Source organism: Plectrocnemia conspersa, unplaced genomic scaffold, assembly GCF_051122295.1.
Source record: "Plectrocnemia conspersa isolate PC_06_02 unplaced genomic scaffold, ASM5112229v1 ptg000002l, whole genome shotgun sequence".
In the NCBI taxonomy this organism is placed as follows: Eukaryota; Metazoa; Arthropoda; class Insecta; order Trichoptera; family Polycentropodidae; genus Plectrocnemia; species Plectrocnemia conspersa.
Window position 1 is genome coordinate 16,562,692 of NW_028277166.1, and position 15,668 is coordinate 16,578,359.

The 15,668-nt window shown below is 30.4% G+C and overlaps 1 long non-coding RNA gene across 3 annotated transcripts in view; it reads left to right on the top strand.

Moving 5' to 3' along the window:
* The first annotated feature begins 898 nt into the window (after positions 1 to 898).
* The window catches only part of LOC148237870 (uncharacterized), a 158,366-nt gene continuing 143,596 nt past the window's right edge, over positions 899 to 15,668 (top strand). For 2 of the 3 annotated variants that reach the window (XR_015812675.1, XR_015812676.1), the window contains exon 1: positions 955 to 1,283. This is a non-coding gene — a long non-coding RNA (uncharacterized LOC148237870). Of the gene's footprint in view, positions 1,284 to 15,668 lie in introns of all 3 variants that reach the window. The other variant, XR_015812677.1, reaches the window with a different exon arrangement.

The window sequence follows — 15,668 nt, forward strand, 5'->3', positions numbered from 1 at the left end:
GTGACCTTCGTGTCACTCTCGCATTAAAATAAATCGAATAAGAGATAGATATTTTAAAAATAAACAAATTGTCAACCTTTGATAATTTTTTTTTGTATTCTGAGGTGCATGACATTTTGTATTTTTTATCCTTATGGTTTATTATCCATGAAGCATAACCTTGAACTTGTCTGGGTGTATTTAGAAATATTTAAAAAAATCAGTAGTTTTGCGACAATTGTCGTTAACGGGCGTGTAAACTTTGTTTCGTTACATTTTTCTCGAATATGTGTTTTCATTCATATTATTATATTATAATAATATCTATCCCTTTCAATGTTTTTAATTATTGTGCATTATAAAGTGACTATAGTGAATATTTAACCATTTCAATTTATTTTAAACTACAATAGTGCTTAATTTTGTGTTATTATTCTAGTGTTTTCATTCATAATTTCAAAATATTTAATTCATTCCTATATTTTAAATTATTGTGTATTATAAAGTGATTTTAAATATTATCTAACCATTGCTATATATATTTAAAAATACGTTAGGGATTATTTGTGACATAATTTTAGTGATTTCGTCTTAATTTTATTAAATAATATTTTCATTCGTACAAATTTTGTACTCGTAAGTCGATAATGTTTCGACATCGTATTCCAAACGGTGCACTCGTACGTCGACAATATGTCGACAAAACTTTGAATGCATTTATTGGCTTTGTGTTGAAGCAAATTTTGCAAATTTAAATTTATTAACGGTAAAAAACTTCTGTTAAATACATTTCAGTAATTTTGAATTTATAACTTATGCAAATAACTCAATAATAATAAATTTACGGGTGTAAGTTTATTGTAAAATTTTTCATCGGGATATGGCCGAATCATTTGGTGTTAAGACTATGACGCGCGATACTGACAGTTTTACGTTGTCAATTATGGCCATTAAACTGATTTTTGGCTCTTAAACTCTTAACTGAAAAGAAACAATTTACGTGTGCAAAGAATGTCAAGTTCCTTTGTACATCGGGCAGTGTTTCTCAGCATATCATTTGAACAATAAATATTAGTATTTTGTGCTCTAAATATAAACAAATTTCGGATGTGTTAGAATTAAGCGGTGTATAATTAAAATAAGTGTTTATAATACATTTTAGTGTATATAACGATATAATTTGGTGTATGTGTTAGAATTAAGCAGTGTATAATTCAAATTGGTGTTTATAGCTACGCTTTGTGTTAATGTAAAAAGTGAACAAGATGTCTACCATGTACAAAAATATGAGGCGCTTGTTTCTGGTGAGTGACATTTTTAAAATAATCTTAAATATTAAGTATATAAGCATATGCACAAGTTTAAGTCAAATAATAAAATCAACCGACTTTTTTGGAAATCGCCGTTGAATTTTTGTCATTTTTTTTTCAATAATCGTAAACATTAATTTATAAAATATACATCTAATTAAAGATAAATGATAAAATGATACGCTTTTCAAATGACTTTTAGAATTAAATAATAAGAAAAAAGTTTGAGAATCACCGTTAAATGATATGATGTATTCCTCATTACAAAACATTTTAATCTAGATAATTATATTAATAGGAAGGAATTTTTAGTTTCGAGAGCAATTATCAAATAACTTCTGCACTACATGTTAGTCCATCAGAACACTGATAATATCGATTTTGTAGAGATAACAAATTATTTATAACAAGGATATTCAATGTGATATAAATTGACTTTTAATATAAATGCTTCAGTCATTGTTAATTTAAGTCGTAATATCACAAGCGGAGCATTCAAAACACATGTTTTTAAAAAAATCATCTATGGTCAAGTCAAGTGTTGAAGGATGCGATATAGCTGGGAACGAAATGCGGAGGAAGTTGGTTACAAATACAATAGAATATATAGTTAGGCATTGAACCGATCGCATTCGAGTTCTTCCACCACTTTTGCTTTTCTTGTTTTCCGCGGAAATATCTCCTCGGACGCACAAACAGCGTCGAAAATAGCCCACGATGAACGCAAATCGAGCGGAGTGGCTACGCGAGAACTAAAAGCGACGGGTCACGGATAGCTAAAAATAGCTCGGGGTTGAAGTCGTTATTATAGTCGGCGTGAGTAGTAGTTTTCCGCGAGAAAATCCGCTCAAGAATCCGCCGAGACGAGATTTATTTCGGTTTTGTGTCTCTTAAAAAAATTCTTTCTTCGTCTTCCGAGCGTCTGATGGTGACGAATCGGATTCGGTGGGCGCCAGTCGGACTCCTTGCGGTCACCAGTATTCTTCCTGCCAACGGATTTGTGCCACTATATGGGACACGTCATCTTTGCCCACGCATCACTCAAACGCAAGTTTACAACTCACACATATTGTTACATAATAACGACCGAGTGTGATAACGATATGATGAGCGTGCGATTCCAATGAATAGCTGATAAGCTAGTAATTGGAAGCATAAAAATTTATACATAAGATCTTGACATCTTGATGCTTAAATATAAATTGGCTTACTCAAATTTTGAGTAGAAATGACTCACAACATTCCGATACATATGTTTGTCTCCATAATAGCAAGTAAACATAAGCATCTAAACATGTTTACAAGCTCATTTTAGCATTGAAAAATGTTTCCACTAAAAACTCCACAAGTTCATGGATTTATCAGAAAATAAAGTACGTGGATGAACTGATGATAAATTTAAAACAATTCAACAAACTAAACGGGAGATATAGAATCAATATAGAAGATCTTAGATGTAATTTTCAATAATTATTGTTTTGTCTTGTAATGAATGTAAATTTTACAGGGTTTTAATATTAGTATCTAAAATAGGCGCAATGTGCAAGCGAGACTCAAATAATTTTATATTTATCGATAGCTAGGGTAACCAGGACTCAAAATGGGACGCAAAAAAAATTCCTTACCCCAATATAAAAAAAATGTTTTATGTCCAAAAATTTTACAATTTATCGTCAAGGAAATATATTTTTTTTTCAATAAGTACAATTCTTGTGTACAAAAAAATATATTAAACAAGAACATAAAAAAATATATTTTCATAAAAAAAAATTAAAGCGTCGAAGGGCTATAATTATTTATAGGTCTTTTTTTATAAATGTCCAATTTTTGGTATATTCATCTTTAAAAAGACACATCCTCCTTGGCATATTTTATTATTACTGGTATAAAAATAGGATTAACGAAAAAAGTAATAATAAAAAGTAAATAAATAAAATTAAAAAGTAAATAGGGAGAAAACGAGACAAATAGTAATACGGGACTGTCCCGTATATACGGGACGTATGGCAACTATATCGAAAGCTCATCTATCAGCAATATTGAATACAAATATCGCTGTTAAATATAGAGAAAAATTTAAGTATAATATGTACGATCTCAAATTACCGGTTGGTGTTTATCTAATCCTTCGTGTTTGTTTATATAATCTTTCCGTAATTTTGACTGAATATAATATTGTTAATGATATTAATTATCATGAGTAATCAATAAGGTTCCTGAAATGTATGCCAGAAAAGTGCATTAAAATACAGTGTACTCTCGATTATCCGTGCTTGAAATATATTTTTTTTAATTAATTTAAAATTATAAATATATTATACATATGGTAAAAACTAATACAAATTGATAGTTCGGATTATCCATGTTTTCCTCCCCAGCATCAACCCAGATAATTAAGAATATACTATATATTTTCTTTATTATTATTTAAAACAAAAAATAGATCGAACTGCACTATATAGTAAATATTAAATCTCTGCGCCTTAACCATATAAACCAGTCTAGCTTCAAATGAATATAAGCATATTTTGAACATATAAAAAACATCGTTAATATTTATATAACTTAATAAATAGTATTAATTGAAAATTTCTTCGCACGCGTAAATTTAACAGTTAAATATACTCACGCCCAAATTTTAGTCACACATGATTCATGCACATTAGTATGAATCACCATTCGATATTATTCATATGCATTCTAAGATCGCTAAATCTAATTCCACCGGTAGTAAGTGTGAATGTGCAAATAACAACGTACACAACAATGTTCATACAACACACGTTATATAAACGTGAAATATTTATAACGTACGCGCGTCACGTATAAACGAAAATTTTGTCCGTTTCGTTTATAATCAGCGAGAATGTAAAATTAAATAACGCCTCCTATATATAAAATTTGTATATGATATATTTATAAATATGTATTCGCATAACAATTCCCGAAATACACAAGAGTAGTCATCAAGAAACGGATTCGTTCCTCTTGGTTAGACGATGATGGCACAGATTCAAAAATGTAAACAACCAAATTATTTTTCTATGTAAAGTTACGGTAACGATATAGATTATGAACATACTCTAAAATAAATAGGTCGTCTTTAATATTTCATCAACCAAAAGTGCAGTAAAGTTACAGTTTGTGAACTTATGGCGTGGCAATTTTCTGATGAGCTGCAGCATGATTATTATATAATCATGCCTTATATATACTTTTAGCGGTTAAAGAATATCAATGTCTCAGTGAATGTATATTATTGTAAAAAAAGCACTAACTGATCTAGTGTAAACAAATCACTAATTAATTATGGGTAAACAATCAGCTGTATTAGCTAAATAAATGAGTCAGTTAAAATTTACAATTAGATTTGTTTACAAGCTGATGATCTGATATGGGTATTTTTACATAAACAGATATTCACAGAATTATAATTTCACATCGATAAAATACTTTAACATTTAAAGTAAATTAAACCAAACCCAAACTTAATTGAAACGAATTAATCTGGTAAAATTTATAAAAATATAGTTTTTTTAGAACTTTCATTAGTTCAAGTTATGTTTGGTAAATTCGAAACGCCGTTCTGATTTAAAAACATTTTAAATTTAATAGCTACAAATTTATACCTGATAAAAAAGTGATTTCTACCATTTTTCAAATTTTAAAAAAATGTTGCGAACGTTGAGAATGGATCATGCATATTTTAGCTTGAATTTAACAACCTGAATTTATTTATGAAAGAGCACTTGATACGCATAAATCAATTTATGGTTCTTAATACTTTCATCAAGGCTGATTTTATTATCTGCAAAGTAATTTTATTTTTTAATTATATTAAAATGTCGACCGTTTTACATCATAAGGTGATACCGTAGTTTTCAGAACAACTTCATGTATAGAAATTGTGATAAGACCCTTCTAAAAGCTATAGAAAGCGCGGATTTATCAATTTAAATTTAATATTTTTAAACCTTTTTGAGTGCTTCTGAGAAATTACTTTCCTTCACTGTGCGCCAGGGATAGCAACAGCTTACCTTTTGTCATCCACTAGAGCAGAAAGGACACCACAATTCATTTTTTCTTGATCTGATGTCAGTGTTTCCTTAAAATCTTGGCTTGTCTGGCTACCATTGCAGCCTCATAGCAGAACAGTACAGCATCGGGCCGTCATTGGGCAAGCTTTTGTCCTTAGCCGGCCATCCCCATTGAAGATTTCACCTCATTTAAACACCTTTCAGAGATGTTCCTTAACGATGCTGGTGCATATTTCTAGTAAAAAACAATAAATTATTATTGTACATATTATAAAGAATATTTTCGATAGCGATTTTTAAACAGAAAAAATATTATTCTAAAATCCATAATTATACCTGTAATCTAAAGCTCAACAGTAAATTAATTAAAAAATAAGTTTTTAGTAAATTGTATAGGAAAAGTTAACTATGATTTTATTTAAGATTACGATTATCTAAATAACGAGACCACATTGGGAAAAATAGCTGAAAATCAACATGTTATTTTATCTTATCTTTGTGGCAAAAATACTTTTTATAGTAGAAATAAATATACTATATAAATAAATGCTTGTGTATTATCAAAATATATAGACATTTATTATAATTTTTTCCAACGGTAAAATGTTCACCTTTATATTAAAATATCTTTTAACCATAAAAATCAATTTTAATATAATTTAGTAGCGGTTTTTAGCAAAAATAAATTGTTTTTTATTCTGGTCAGTTCTAATTACACAGTGTTTTTGCGAGTTTTTATCCCATTGTTGCATTTCTACTACAACAATCTAAATTCACACCTAAAACAAATTATATACTTTTTCTAGACATTGCTCCTCGAAAATGTAGATTTAAAATTTGTATTTTAATATATCGATATTACATATTTTGACATCGCCATGAAAGTGTTTTTTTAAATAATAAAATGCCACCCATGTAGTGTCAATTCTCACGTCTCGCCAAATATCCAATGACAAAAACAATGATACTTCTATCATTGTTTTTGTCCATCGGCGACCGTAACCAGATATGTGGACTCATCATTCCTAGGTGGTCTTTTTGTCTACAAAACGATCCATATTTTTACTCTCCGGTCACGTATTGCTGTCGGCGACAAAAATCTCTCCGACAAGAACGCACCTATCCACAGACCAAGTCTATGATTAATTCAATTTTCCACGCACGGAGAAGAATGGAAGAAAGATTGATAGAATGGGACAGAGTGGCGAGCGTGTTTACGCCGACAAACGGGAACGTGTACAAATGTGAAATGCGACAAAAGAAGAAGGAAGGAAGCGGTGCCGGATTCCTGACCAGTCTGTAAAAGTGTCCGGAGAACGGGCATCCCGCCAAAGTGACGTCTCTGACGAGCTATTTGCACCTCCAGACGGGACTTAGCCCCCACGCGACGGAACACTAGGCTGTCTTCATCATTCTCTAGTAATTTAACCCTTTGCACTGTTATTTTGCCTAAAATTATGTAAAGATCACCGATGTAAATAATGTAAGATTCAATTAATTCACGGTAACGTGACAAAAGATATCATCAGAACCCCTATTTTGCTCAGCTGCACTACAGGAATTTGAGGAAAAAATTGTTGCAATACCCCACTAAAATTTTAACGGTTGTAAAGCATATTTTCAGAGCTTCATGGGCCGCAATGAGATTCGCTATTCAGGTAAATAATTCCGACTTGGAAGCTAAAGTATGAGAACGATGACATTGCCACACGTACGCCCGTGAACAAGCATATGCACATAACTTTTTCTTTGAGAAACTGTATATTCATTATGTTTTAATTTTATACATATGTATGTGTAAATATAACAAAAATATTAGAATATAAAACTTATATATGTATTCATAATAGCTGAAGTTATTTAAAAAATACGTCAAATATTTTTTTGTTGCCATGACTTTTGTCAAACTTAAGATATAAAAGAATTTGTATATAAATATACCACTAAATAATGAGTTGTAGCAAACACATTCTAACAAAAAGTAGTGTATCATTTTTTCTGTTCCTCTTTAATACACGTTTTTAATAGGCTTACATTTTTATTATATATTATTTGATTTTATCGATTTACTTGTATATAAAAGTATATGTACTTTTTTGCGATTTAAATATATGTACCTCATTAAAAGCTTATATGAAAGCATGTATGTTTTCAAACAACTAGCACGGACCTTCTTTTCTTATGCTAAAACATTTAAAAATATTCGTATTAAAAAATCAGCAAATTTCTCAAGAAATGGAATTCTTGATTTGGCACTTTCTCGAGAAAAAACACTAATTGTATCTCTGGGTAACGATTGTAGTTGCTGATTGAATAAATCATGACTAGGGTAGTGCGAGTTGCATAGTGAGTGTCGCTGATTAGGGCCGACGAAAAATAATGTGTAGTTCAAACATATTTTCTTGAAATATTTTATTTATATTTTGATGCTGAATAATGTTATGTATGTTTACACTTTCTGATAAACCACCCTTTATTATATGTATCTATGTATGTATACAAATATAAATATAGTACGTAGCTTTATTTGGCAAATAGATACATGCGCATGCAAGTAATTTTATAAAGTACATAGAGTCTTTAAGCTGCTTTATTTTGCGAGGAAAAAGAAAGATTAATAAAAAAAATATGGAACGTTTATTTCAATACGATATTAAATTTCCCAAACATACCATTATATACAATATATGTTTATAACCATTTTAATGTTTACAACTTTGTTATTAGCTACAATATAATAAAACGTTAGTTGTTATTTCTTAAAGAAAAAAATAAATAAAAGATCTGTACCATTGCATTAATTGCTAAAGCTATAATTGCCATAATTGCCAAAGCAATATGTGCTTATATTTAAATTTAAAGTTGTTTTTATCGTAATCTCCGATACACGAGATTAATGAATTGGTGTGGCTACACGATTATATTACTGGTGTTACTCCACACAAGTCTAATTAATTGTTTGTATATACGGAATTTATTTTTTGTAATTTGCGCGCATTTTTTTTTTAAATATTGGTCTGAGGGCCGCAATTTCAGCAAGCCTTTTAGAGCAAAATTCTGCAATGTTTATTTTGCATTGCCTTGTTCATTTTGGAGAGGCGGTGGAAAAGTTTGTCTACGTTTCGTTAATTTCTGGTTGATATTAATTTTCCAACTTTCGTGGTATCTTTGTGTTCGATTGAACTCAATCAGGACATCTGACCGTTTTCATTAGGCTAGTCGTAATTCAGTTTCGAAATGCGTCGGTGGAGATGCAATGTCCATAAACGAGTCAAAATTTCAAATATGATATTTAGAAACGACTTGCAGTCGCCATGTTGCGAAACGGTAAACTTTTCTAAGAGGTCCGTTGCAAGAAAGACGAGAAATGCAGCTGATGAAAGTTGCGAATTGGCCAACACTGGCTGGCGCGTTGGAACCATTCGTGCAGCATCAGGTGTTTCGACTTATCGCCATAAAACCGAACTGGGACGATGCAATTCGACTTGCGCAAATCCGGAACACGATCCGGATTGTGCAGACGTATAGCGAATTGCTGAAAAAATTAAAGCAGCTCATGACTTTTGATCGTGACAACATCTTCATAAAACATTTAAATAAGCGATCACTTTTCTTCAAGTAAACATTGATGAGACTAGTGTACACAAATCGCCTACATGTAAATTATTATTTTTTCACGTTAACATAGTAAATGATTAGAAACATAAAATATTTATACATATAAAAGCGTATATGGCTTCGTACGTGGATACTGTTTTCACGCACATTTTTGAAAGAACTATTTAACACAAATCGACGAAATCGCTTTTTTAAATCATATTTATTTATATTAATTTTACATCTATCGCTGATAAGGCATCTTCTTAAATGGATACGATACAGATGTATTATATCATACAAGACGTAACGAATTTTAAAATTAAGTTCTAAAATATAGCGCATGAGAGTAATTATTAAGACGGATGCGGATTAGGAGCATTGTATTCGCATAGGTGTATTAATATTAAAAGTATTCATTAAATGTTGCATTCTCCGTTATCTTCTACGCTACACACAAAAGCCGAGAGTCAAGTGGTGTGTGTGTATGTACATATTTCAAGAGGAACTGCACTAATTTGACGTTCGCGGTTAGCGCGTAGCATCATTATATGAGCTGTTGCGAAAATTTTAAGCAGAAAATCTAAAACAATGGAGGCTAATTCGTTGACGGAAGTGGAGAAGAATTATCATATTCATAAGTTTGAAAGTGACGATTGTTTCATTCCAAACGTGAAAATTAACTGCTTTTTTAAAGGTGCGCACACACATTGGACAAATATGTAAATACCACATAGACAATGATTACCACATTTTTTGTATCTAATCTATAAACAATCCTGCTGACATATTTGCGACTGAAAGGAATAATATCCTAGCATACCTTTTAGGAATTTTGTGGAAAATAAAAATGGGTAATAATACATATTCCCTCATATACAGGTAACTGAAAAAAATATTTAGGAAATTTTCTATAGAAGTAAGTTGGTTTCATTATTTGGCTACCAGATCAGAGAATCAATCTCGATTATACAAGGACTAAATACGATTGTTTCTCAATTGATACTAGGACAAATCACAACATCTTTGAGGCTTTATATTTGTTTTCTATTGTATGTGCTGAATGCTGATTGAATATGTAGTCCGATTGAAATATAACACCCAAATCGGTTACAACTTTTGTGCAATAAAGCACATTGCTATCCATTTGATAATCAAAATTATGTGATATTTTCCTAATAGGTAATTTCATTTTTAATCATTTTTAGCCTATTTAAAAATACTGGGTTATGTTGACAATATAAATATTTGTGAATGTGATTTAACACGCTTAGTTCATTCTGATAAACAGTGAAAAAAATCATTTGAGAAAATAAAACAAACAAAACCAAATATATGTATGTGTCGGTGAGGGATAAACAAGTACACTCGTCGACGCGACTCGAGAGAATCATATCCCAGCATACCTTATAGGAATTTTGAGGGAAATACAAATTAATAAAATTTATATTATACAGCTTTCTGAAAAAACTATTTCTTAGACGTTTTATATTTAAAGTGAGTCGGTTGAATTATTTTACGCTAGACCAGAAAACCATGCTCGATTATACTTCTTGAGTTCCTCAGTTGATGTATTGCTAAGGTAAATGCCAACATTTTTGAGGCTTTTATATTGTTACGGACACGTTGTTATCCATTTCATAATTAAACTTAAACGGTGTTCTTGTTCTGAAATATATCATGGAATAACATTTAGTGGATGACTACGCACATGGATTTTCAAAATTTAATTTAATTTTTCTTAAATTCTCAATGGAATATATTTTGAGGAATACTTTCGGGCCATCGGTAAAGAGTTTGGAATTACAAATACATTTATTATAATCATTAATAAACAGAAGAGATATATTAGAACCTTGAGGAATTCCTGATGTGGCAATGTATTCAGAATATAATTTATTGAATAGATAATAATAGATACGAGTTAACCCGATAGAAAAACCTAATTTGTGATGATCGAGGAAAATTATATTTATACAATAATCATTGGTTTCAAACTTCTAAACAGAATATAAATTGAAAAATAATATGGTTCGATTCTTATGGGGATTGAACTCAGGTCTTTCGGGTATTAGTCACCGAATTGTATCACTTATTATTGTCTATTGTGTGGGCTTAACATTTCCAGCCATAAAATATTTTAAATATAACGTAAAATACTTGAGAATAATTCTTATCATATTTAAAATTTAATGGAAAATGTTAATTAGGTTGTCACTCTCGATTTTATCCTACTGTGCGTCGCAAGAATCAACTGCGTCAACTCAACGCTGCATTGTGCTGAATGTATTTTCATACACGATACACTTACGTAAAAAATAATTTAGACAGTGGAATGCACATATTTTTTTTATTTTCACAGCTATGCTGCGTTTTTCTCTCATAATTACTCTATTGTTTATACTAGGAGCAATAAGCGAAGTCATGATAAATATTGTGGATGTGTTATTTTTGTTTTCATTTTTGTTTTATCAGTCGTCTGCTAATTTACTCAGGTTCACCGAGCAACGATAACCTTTTACATCAGGAAGTCGGTGGAAGTATGTTATTGCCGTGCGGTGTGAATTTCCGACTCATGTGTGTTCTTTGGCCGCAAGGCCGCAGTGCGATAAAAAAATGACTAACGATAATGTCTGAAGAGTGAGTCGAGTTTTTTCTTCTGCTTGGTTTATTAGTGCGTGTGTGTGGCGATGCAAGCGTAAAAGGGTGTTGTCGTTAATAAAAAGACAGTGTGCGTTGAGGAAAACGCCGCAGAAAACATGGCCGACGGACAAACCGGAAATAACAGTGACGCTATATACTACGGAAAAAACCGCAGAACGTTCGTCTTCCTGCAGTTGTGTGTAGTGCACGAAGACCAGATTGCATCCTCAAGGTCAACGGCTTTATAAGCGAATGTATTTTAAATTCTTTACAAAGATTCTTAAAATAAAGCAAGGACTGAATCTACTAAACTAAGTTCCGCTCGTTTTGAGTGAAAGTAGGTTTAATCGTAGACAATGCATCAAGGGTTATAATTTAACTGTACTTCATCAATAACTTTCACCAGTTATTCCTGACTAGTACATCTGAAGCAAAGCTATGGAAAGCAGTCGCTTCCCTCTACTCGTCAACCCTGGTTCAGCAACGACGTCCAAAATTCAGGGTTCGACTAGATTTTACAGATGCACGCTACATTAAAAATAAACACGCTTTTATAACGTATTTTCAAATGGAAGAAATGTAAGCACATTAATGATATGTACAATAATACTAATATTTTATCAAATCAATAGTCTAATAATTACAGATAATAATACATATATTCAATAGAGCATAAGATAACATGTATTTGAACAAATGTAATAAATTCGGCTTGATTTTTATTTGATAAACTGCTTTTCACCCACATGAAAAATCATGAAGAATTGAAAAATATTGCAATAAATTAAAACAGCATTATCGAATGAAGTTCATTAATAAATTATAATTGTTTTTGTCATACTTGTTCTATCGGTATAATTATGATAATACGGTTTGATTGACATTAACCTCAAACTTTGCGCGTACTAAGTATATATTACATGCTCACGTAAAATGTACCTGGTTCAGTCAAATCTAACGTATATGTGCATTAAATTGGAAGCAATGATAATGTTTATGTATTATAAAAGGAAAAACTCACTTTTCGGCCTCGGAGCCCATCGACGGGAATTCAAAATTTGAAGATTTCATTACGAAGATTGTTTATCTAGTTTAATCAAAGTATTCTTATAATCCTTACACACATTATGTATATATTTTCATAGTTATAACATACCTAGTTAATTTGTAATCCAAATATTTATATTCAGTCAAATCGCGTAGCAAAATTTTATTAATAAATAATAATTATTTAAAACTGTTGTCACGTTGATGTCGTCCATCTTGTTTTATATTTGAATGCTTATTTTTCATTGGTCGACAACAAAAGAATACATTAGCGGAGGCTCGAAAATCATCGTGGCAACTCTATTTTTATTTTTATTAATTATAATTAAATACATTTCCTTTGTTTACGTGTATTATTATATACACCGTTCATACAGTGATACGATTTATCAGTGATATAGTGATTGAGCATATAATGTTTCATTTTAAATCGCGCGCGTCCGGAAGCGGAAGCCACGGCTTAGAAAAATTATATGTAAGATTATTACTTTTTAATATTTAATGGTATAAATTAACATTTCGTGTGAATCTTTAATGATACATGTCTGTTAAAGAGCGTGTGTATGGATACGCATGTTTAAGTTGTTGTATTGTATAAATATATATGTATGTAAAATGTTAAATACAACTTGTTTGTATAATCGCCATTATGACGCATTGAGGAAACCTGTCTGAAACCTGGAAAAAATAAAATATTATTTTTTTAACATTTTTTACTACCAATATTGTGTATCATCTGTATATTATAATTATATAAAAAAATAGTATTCATAATTGCATTGAAAAATATTTTTTCATATATGGAAGTATAAATTGAGAAATACACTAAATATATCTATACATAATATTATCACTTAAAAATAGTAATTTATATCTGTGTAGTAGAAAAATCAGAGATTTTGATTCCCTTACTAATGAATGACAAATTTTGTCAAACCTTATGATCATTTCAACTTTGCTTCAATCCAAGCGTGTCCTCGTTTTGTCTTTATCTTTTATTACGAATAAAAGTGTGAGTAGCTTAGTAAATTTATCTATAGGAACGAATGCATGGCTGAAAAAAAAACGTGACAAATAAACACATGTCGTCTTATACGGAAATATTAAAAAATAAAATTCTAAAGAATTTGTTTCCAGTGATAATACGATATGTGAATTAAAATTAGTCATTCTATCTAAATCAACCTGACACATTAAAAGGATGGAATGGCGTTATGATAAAAACCTCAGCTGTATAATAAAAATGGTTTAAATTAAATAAAATATGTGCCAGATTCTTAGATTTGAGTTTAAGTCTGGTGCTTTTTTAATGCAACCGATGAAGGGTTGAATTAAAAAAAATCGCAAACATAAAACCGTCGTTCGTTTTCAATATGCTTTCATTCGGAAGTGATGGAGCATTATCTAATAACAATACTGCTTTATATGGCAACTCTTTATTCTAAAAATATCTTTTACTTCAGAAACACATTTAGGTTTAAACCAACCTTCGATTTTTAGATTTATCTATCCAGCCAGGCTCCTTTTCGGTTATAATAATTAACAGGATGATTCTATAGTTTTTTTATGCTTTTCCAATCAGCAAAATGTAATTTTATGATTTCCAGATCAATTTTAGCAACACATGACTGTAGTGCGCTCTTTGGATGATTAATTAAAATAAAATTGAATTTATTTCAAGCACGGATAATCCGTTCCCGGATAATCGAGAGTACACTGTATTCATATAGTCAGTAACCATGGAGTTAATTCTATGGATTTTAGAATAAACAGTAATGCTCTTAAATACCTCGAAGATGTATATTATTGTATTATATATACCTGAGTGTACTTATATTGAGATATAGGAAATTTAGATTCTTAAATAATATTTTTATAAAAATCGTTTAATAATAAAATCTTTAATCCATTCAACCGATTGTAAATATTCTACATAATGCAATATGGAAAGAAATTAATTTAAAAAAATGCTAGACGTCAAAAACTAGTTAGCAAATAAGAACTATCAGCAAACATATACAAAGCTTGTCGAAGAGAGAATAGTGAGAATTTTCCCCAAAATTAGTTTATACAATCATTATTCTTTCGTAAAGTTTTTCTAAGAATACTTTATTTACTAATTAATTTGCAATTTAATTGATGAAATTCGCCTGTGGAAACACGCGTTATTGTTATTAGATTAATACAGTTTTTCTAATAATAACTCGTTTTTATTTATTTATAGCTTTAAATTAGTCGAATTAATAGAGCTAATATTGTTACTGCCGGAGGATAATATGTTATTAAATTAAAAACTAATTTAGAGGTGTAGAAACACTTGCTCATTGATTATGCATGTCTAATGAGAAAGCTTAAAACTTTGATAAGTACTCGTTTTGTCGATGCCCTCTTATTCTTATTTTCTCGTGTATTTTTGTCGTACAATATATCTCAAGGAATCCCGTCGTGATTTTACTTATCATAATTATACTAGTTAAGCTATTCGCTTGGAAAACAACAGTGACGCCGAACCTTGTGACATGATGCTGACTAGCTACAATTTGCACAGTGTCCGTTCGTAACATCTCGTCATGTTTGCTAACAAGATTAGAACATCATATTTTCCGGTGAGCGACGAGCAAACAGGTAACATAACACATACACACATGTACGTAAATATTTTTTGCGAGGGCAAATTGACGCTGATTAAAAAATAAGCTAGATAATGAATTGCTTATCAGCTTATCATATCAAACTACAATGAGTACCATAAAACTACATATACATAATATATGTACAATGTTGTGAAAAGACAAGTTCTGTAGTACCCGACTGTACTGGAACGTGTGTAAATATGATGAAAGGGAGAAAAAGTGATTATATTGATTAAAAATTTGATACCATCAGCTATTTTTAGAATTTTATAGGTAGTAATAATATTAAAATTTAGCTACTATTGTATTATATACATATATGTTTTCCATTATTTGCTTTCATTCTCTACGCCTAACATCCGATTCACATACACGTCGCAGGTGATATTTATTTTTTATAAAAAAATGCTTAAAAACTATAA